Genomic DNA, 8503 nt, shown 5'->3' with positions numbered 1-8503 from the left:
TACGTTTTGTGTATTGAAAGACGTGCATAGTATCAAATCATAAAAAATACAAATTGTTTAGTCTCTAGGGAATCTAGTAAGATTTCCGCTGTTAATTTTCTTTAATAGGTGCAATTTGGGTACTCTGTTTTGACGTGGCTCGATTAAGTGCATCAATTTATATGTTTGTGACTTTGGGCGTTCATGTGTTTATGATGTAGGGAACTCAGAGGTATGATTTGGACAATGAAGGTTTTGAAATGAACAGGCTATTATTAAAACTTGGAATTATTTTTAATTATGGAATTTGCATAATTTCTTGTGCTTGAAATTTTAAATAAATTCAATGTTTATTTTGTATTATAATGTTTTCAGCGGTGCATTACACTTTCTATACAATTTATTTTGTATAGATAGTGTGGTGCGCGGCACAATGCATTCTATTAAATAAGTGCTTTTTTTTGTAATAGGCAGTGTGCGCGCAGCACAGAACATTATACTACAGAATAAACATGGAATTTATAAAAAAATTCAATAACAAGAAATTATGCAAATTCCATAATTAAAAATATATCCAAGTTTAAATAATAGCCTGTTAATAGTTGTTTCCATTTTGTTAACCCTCGTATATTGATATATGACTCAATTTCTATTTGGAATGTGTTTTAAATATTATATTACTGTATGTACTTTTTTGTTGAAAAATTTTGTCACTATAACAACTTATACAATTTTGGAGGTTTATCTTGCTATAAAAGCATGTTCAACACGCAATTTTCTACAAAAACAATGCCTGTACCAAGCCAGGAATGTAACATTTGTTATCCAGTCTTTCTGTTTAATTTTGTTAATATAGTTTGCCGTCGATTTCGTCAGTTTTACTTTAAAATATGGTGTGCTATAGTAAATTTCTGGAAGGTGTGCGTTGTTATTCTGCGGCCTACATGTTTTAATTTACATCTATATTATTTCATCATGTTTTCCTCTGTGCTGAGTGTCTGCTGTATTCCTGTCACAAAGGGTTGTTATTTTATTGATATTTTCAGAATTGCAGTTTAAGTTGCTGGTGGTTTGGCTAGCCATAAAACTCGTTTCAACACTCCATTTATCCTTCAAATTTCATGTCCAAGTCGGGAATAAGACAGTTGTTAACAACCGTCCGTTTCTATATATGAGCTTTTGTTTTTGTTGTAGTTCAATGTTTCTGTTGTTTTCTTTTTATAGTTGCTTAGTTCCCCCTCGGTTGTAAATTGTTACACAGATTTGTTTTGCCTTAATCTGATTATTACTGTTCACCATCGATATACTAGTGTTGCCTTTTATTTTTGACATTCACCTTTTTTGTTCAATTTTGAGTTTAATATTTTTGTTTTCACCTTGTTTGCCTTATCTGTTTCGTAATAAATTATGCCGACGTTTTAAATAAGGTTGCATGGCATCAAATCTAAATTTTACCACATAAATTTGTATGCCGTCGTAGTCAGATACCAGTTTTATAGTTATATAATTTGAATATGTATTTCAATTCCCGGTTATAACATAACACGTTTAACAGATCAAAGAAAAAGAAAAGAAAGCAACAGAAAAAACTACAATCTCTCGACAAAAGACTTGAGATGGCAAATCTGGAAAGTAGTCTATCCAGTTCAAACAAAGGACTTAACAATATTTGTCATACGGACAAATATGTTAATACTTACGAGGCACAAAAAAGATGTAGTGTTGCAGAGTGTGATGAGACTGTTTACTATGAAATTGATGAAGATAAAAATCGAATCTTTGACCGATACAGAGGGAGTTCATCAGAAGCAAATAAAAGAAGTTAAGGATAAAGGTTCTAATTATAGTGACCAGACAGGATATGAAAGCCAATTAGGGTATGACAATTATTTTACGTTATGTTTTGTCGGGTTCTTTCACCTGGTCATGCTGTGGAAGGGTGTGTGATGATCTGTAGTTGCTCATATCTCATTGGATTAATGATGGATATTTGTCTCACTGCAATCAGACCACATCTATCTTATCTATATTCGTATTTTGCTTTTTGCAATATTGATAAATAATAAATTTTTTCATAATATTTAAAAAAACGTGTTTGAAATGAATGGTTATGATTTTTTAAGATAAAAAAGGTAATAAGAAATGAACGGGATCTTTCAAACAACTGCTATCCTTTTTATTAAAAATGCACATGTTTTACCGTCTATTAACTGTTTTCTCAAGTCACAAGTTTTCGCTAGCTTAAACCAAATCCAGAAAATATCCGCCTTTATATTATATCTATTTATGAAAACTGATAAATTTATTGCTTTGACACAATATTCATAAATAATATGACTTAAAAACGTTCGTGATTTCAAAGAATATTTTAGTCGCTAATTTTGTAAAGTATAAATAAAGTATCAGTCAAAAATCATGTCGACAGTAAAGTTTCAAATAAGTTCACGACATTAAATTAGCTTATTGTTCTCAAACATTCGTATGCTTTCGCTTTCAGATACCTGTCAAAGTGTTAAAAGTTAAAAAAACATTTGTTCTATGTTCACAATTATTACCTATATCTTTTACAGATCAAAGAAAAATAGAGAACAACTGCTCACAAGACTTCAGTCTGTTGACCAAAGGTTTGAGATGGCAAATCTTGAAAGAATTCCATCTATTTCAAACATGGAAGGACACACTATTCGATCTGCCAACAGCTACGAGGCACAAGGCGAATACTTTGTTCTCGATCCATGCGTAACGAAATATGACAAAGACTTGCGTAACCGGGTATTACCAGAGGTTAAAAGATTAAGTGTTGCAAAGGGTGACAGAAAAATTTACAATGAAATTGCTGAAGATTAAATCGACCTCGACAGATATGAAGGTAGAAAACCAGATGCAAATGGAAGTCGTTAGAGATATAGTTATTAACCGTATCACATTGTAATCAGATAAACCATGAAACCCAATTAAGATTTGACAATACAGCTTACCATTTAAGGTAGACGATTAAAGTTTCTAGGAAAATATAGTACTGACACAACTGTATATAAGTGATTATATGTACCCTAATCATTGTTTACATTACCATCATCATCAGTTCTATCTTTGTGAGACAAAAATAGTGTTATCATTTTCCTATCATTTATTTTAGAATTGATAATTATGTCTTATAAAACCTGTATCAAATGCATTATATGACAGTGGTTTTCCTTTCATTTGATGCGTTTGATATTTTACTTTAATTTGTCATTTGGCAAAAGACTTTCTGTTTTGAATTTTGGAAATTTATTTACTTAACTCTTTACTGAACTTTATTTACTATCCTTACTTTTAGGCCAATCCTTTGTCAAACGTGCACTTGTTTTTATTTGCATATTTATTATAAACCCAAATTATGTCATTTTGATACAATGAAAAAAGTTAAAATCATTAGGAATTTACTCAAAGACATGTACTGCATATCAAAAAATAAATGTATAACAGAATATTTATAACATCTTTTTTTTAATAAACGATTGTTGACAATTGGTCTGTAATTCATAAAAGGCTGTATAAGGGTCAAGGAAAAACACAAGTACGTATTGATATAGACAATGCCTAGTAATAATTTATCACACGTTAAGCATGTTAAGCATTAAGAAGTAATTAGAGAGAGAAAACATACAAAAAAGACAATAGATAATTAGTTCAATCAAAGTGTTTTCTTTTTGTACTTCCTTAATTCATTCGGTATTAGTGATAATCGTAGTCATGTTAGTTGCAGACTGTTTACATTTGTATCAGTTTTGTGTATGGTTGTTTGTTGTCTCATTAGAAGTAACTACATGTACACGTTCTACCACTAACGAAGTTTACTTCCTTGTCTGCTTAAAATTTTGGTAAGTTAACTTTAGAACCAGTCATACAGTTTACTCAAAGATAGTGTTTGTACATGTAAGGACTGCACCCTTCTGTAAAAGATATACTTATCTTTACATTTAATTGAGGTACATTAACTAACTATATAAAATGAATAGATGCACAAATCATGCAATGGTAATAATATCGTTGATATTATCGATATCGACATCTTAAACGACGAACCAGGAAAAACAAAATAGTTTATAAATAAAACTGAAGCAGATAGATATTTGTGATACCATACGGCGTATTTTGTTATTGTAAAACATGCTACACAGAGAAACAAGTGATCATTATGCTGGAGTTTCATATTAACAACATATTTATTGAATTTGAAGCAGACCTTTTTTCAAAAAATTTTCAGCATGGGAGCGACTGTGTGCGTATCATTGCGATCTCTACTTATTTTCATACGAATCAGAGTTTCTTCAGACATTTTTCAAAACCAAGAAAATTAAATAAGCCAGGTCATTTGGGGCATAATGCGCAATTGTTTCTTACTATGCGGTAATGGTAACGTTTTCTACTGTAGTTCAGTCCATATCGTAAATTTGGATATGTATGATGGTTCGTTTCGAAGCTGAGACATTTTCACATATGTGGTTAAATTTTCGAAGTGTACGGAGTGTGATTCATTTTCCTGCAAATTAGCATACCCCGAAAATTTTTCCGTGATGCGGCTTCATGGTAAAACAAATCCTTTTTTTCACACAATATATTCTTTGAAAATGTAATACCGTGAATACATCTAATAACTCCATTTATTTTATGGTCCTCTAATTTCCAGATCAGCACAAATGCTTAAGCTCAGACACATGTTAAAAATTGAAACATGTCCAATATCACTACACAGAGATTTTTTGTTTATACACAACTTTTGTGCTCCTCAATTGGAGGCCCATTATTGATATTGACCCATTTAATTAACATAAAGATTGATGATATTCTTTCCATTCACAATCAAAAATTTGGTGATAGGGCTCCATTTATATCTCCCCCAGAACTGAAAATTAAAGAAACAACAGACATGACTTTGCCTGCATCGTTTTTAGATCTATACCGCGAATTTGACATACACGGTCATCTCAGTACCAAAATCTATGACAAACGAGTCGATTTTAATTTTGAAATTATCATGCAGCAACTACTAAGACTGTGTGAAACGATAACAGTGTCTGAGCAGAAAGTTTGGTCCTTTATCTAGATAAGATCGTAGAAAGATAACACAAACTTGTGGGTTACTATTTGTTATCAACTTCACAAATAGTACAAGATAGTCTTGAGTTATAGATTCTTGGTACTGATGTTGTTACTCATCTTAATAACGTGTTATAGTATTCTTGTCTTTATGCATATTACTGTTTTTAGTGGTATCTATTTGACGTGGCTCTGTACTTATACATCCCGTTATTGTATCATTGTTCTTTGATAGTGTTTGAATTCCTGTCCTCCATTTTAACTAATATGCTTTGTCTATGTGCCTCTCTGTGTTTCTTTTTTTACATATGACGTGGCTTTGTACTTTTACATCCCTTCATTGTTTTGTTGTTCAATTATAATTTCTGTATTCTCGTTTTTTACTTTTGCTTATATGCTTTGTCTATATACCTTGTTGTACTTCTTTCTTACATATGATGTTACTCTGTATATCTCGTCGTTGTGTTATTTTACCATGGTTAATGTTTGTTACTATATTTGTTTGTTTTACAGTAATTAAGTTAATATCACAATGTTGACTGCTGTACTCCTATTATTGACAAGTTTATTTATTATGTCAATTTGTTTTGTTCTCACATCGCTGTAAATATAATGGACTTTTATATTTGCGACTGTCATACACGTGAGAAGTTTAGCTAGCTATAAAATAAGGTTTAATCCACCATTTAGTACATAAGACAATGCCTGTACCAAGTAAGGAATATGACAGTTGTTATCCATTCGTTTGATGTGCTTGGGCGTTTGATTTTGCCATTTGATTAGGGACTTCCTTTCTTGCATTTTCTGAAGTTCAATTTTTTTGTTATATTTCTTTTTGAAACATAATTTGTCGATATTGACCAGATATCTCTGATATTTTGATATTGACGTCTCAAATATACGAAACAGGGGACACTAAGTTGTCTCAATTGATAAATTTGACATTTGGAACATAATGTGTCGATATCAACTAGATGTCGTTGTTATTTCCAATATTGACACCTTAATCAGACTAACCAGAAGAAACTATATAATGTATATAAAGATAACGGTAGCAGAATAACATTTTGTACATGAAAGGTTAATATCGACATCTGAAACAGACACACCATGAGAGCTGAATTGTCAATAGAGATAAATCAAGCAGATCGACAAGTTAAAACAGGTTATTTAAAAGCGACATGCCAGGTTAAGAACTTGACCGAAAACAATGAATCGATATCGACGACTAATTCTATGTTAGCTGAAACACAAACTGTTAAAGATGCATATTGATATCGATAAAATATTGTCGATATCGAAAAGACATCGTGTCTCAGACGTACTGCAAGTATTTCAGAAAAATAACGTCGCTGCGATTTGTATCATATGGCTTATTTTAATCGATATGTTCTACTTCAATTTGATAAATGTCATTTCTATCCTTAATTTTTGAATCATCACATTTAATTCTTCTCCATAATTTTTATATATATTTATTCTATATACTTTGTAAATTAATTTTGAATGCATCATCTAAATGCACAATTTATAACTTCTATTTAATGTTGGAGAAATTACCACATGACACCGATAAACTGTTTATTTTGAAATAGGAATATATACTTCTACTTGACATTGTTTTAACGACCATAAAAAGCAATGAGGAAGTATAGAAAAAAACTATTTCCATTTCTAATATATTTTAATCATATGGAAATTTTCTAACAAAAAAGTTGTGTGTTTTTGTTTCTAACTATGAAGTTTTGTGTGTACCTGTCATAAAAGATATACTAGCTGTCAATAACAAGTTTGATATTTTGTAAAGAGTTTTTATATTTAATGGTAAGCAATATTGTTTATTTCCTATTGATCTTATCAATGCTAATTGTTATTGTTTTTCCTTTTCATATTGAAGTTGTGGAAAATGAACGATTAGCACTTTTATATTTAGTATCTATAGCAGTAGACCATTTACAGTCAAATGTAGGTATTAAAAACAAGCCAAAAAAAAATATCATACCCGTTTTACCTTTAATACGAAACGGTCCTTATTGTTTCTTCAGTAGCGCTTGATGTCAATATTTTTGAAAAACAAATACGATAATAACTATTTTTGAGTAATCAAAAAATCAAAATGTACACACAGTATTGCCAAAATTCAAACTAGAGGCTCTAAAGAGCCTGTGTCGCTTTGAAAATCATGTAAAAACAATGTTAAAATCATAATTTATAGTATAAGATATCATAAGTTACTATAATAATTTCTTAGATAATAGCAAAAAACTGCAAAATTTCCATGAAATTACTAACACAGGGGCAGCAACCAAACAAGCAATTGTTGTTGTCTGAAAATTTCAGGTCAGACATAAATTAATCTGATGAACATTTTTGCCGCAAGTCATATTTGCTCTAAATGCTTCAGTTTCAGAGATAGTAACCAAAAACTGCATTTTACCCTATGTACTATTTTAGCCATGTCTGCGATTTTGGTTCGAGGGCAGGGTAATTGAACACATTTTAAAAACTAGAAACTCTTCTAATGATTGTGGACAAATTTAGTTACATTTTGTCTTAGTAGTTTCAGAGAAGATTTTTGTAAAAGATTACAAAAATTTAAGAAAAATTGGTAAAATTTACTATGAAAGGCAATAACTCCTGAAGGGGTCAACTGACCATTTTAGTCATTTGACTTTTTGTAGATCTTACTATGCTGAACATTATTGTGGTTTACAGTTTATCTCTATTTATAATAATAATCAAGATAATAATAAAAAAACTCCAAAATTTCCTCAAAATTACCAATTAAGAGGTAGCGACCCAACAACCGGTTGTCCAAATCATCCTGAAAATTTAAGGGCAGATAGATCTTGACTTCATGAAACCATTTGTTTTTACCCATTTCTGATTTGCTCTAAATGCTCTGGTTTCAGAGTTATAAAATCTATATTTTACCCCTATATTCTATGTTTAGCCATGGCGATCATCTTGGTTGGTTGGCCCAGTCAACGGACACATTTTTTAATACTGCATACCCTCACGATGATTGTGGAAAAGTTTGGTTGCATTTTCAAAGGCAGTTCCAGGGGAGAAGATTTTTGTAAAAGATTACAAAAATTTACGAAAAATTGTTAAACATTGATTATAAAGGGCAATAATTCCTTAATGTGTCAATTGACCATTTTTATCATTTGACTTTTTTGTAGATCTTACTTATTTCTGTTCACAGTTTACTTCTATCGGTAATACTATTCAAGATAATAATCAAAAACTGCAAACTTTCCTTAATATCACCAATTAAGGGGCAGCAACCCCATAAGGGTTCTCCGATTCATCTGAAAATTTCAGAATAGATAGATCTTGACCTTATATAAATTTTAAATCCGCCATATTTGCTCTAAATGCCTTGGTATCAGAGATATAAGCCAAAATGTACATTTTACCCCTCTGTTCTATTTTT

Source organism: Mytilus trossulus, chromosome 7 (assembly GCF_036588685.1).
Source record: "Mytilus trossulus isolate FHL-02 chromosome 7, PNRI_Mtr1.1.1.hap1, whole genome shotgun sequence".
NCBI classification, from domain to species: Eukaryota; Metazoa; Mollusca; class Bivalvia; order Mytilida; family Mytilidae; genus Mytilus; species Mytilus trossulus.
This window is presented reverse-complemented; position numbering follows the sequence as displayed.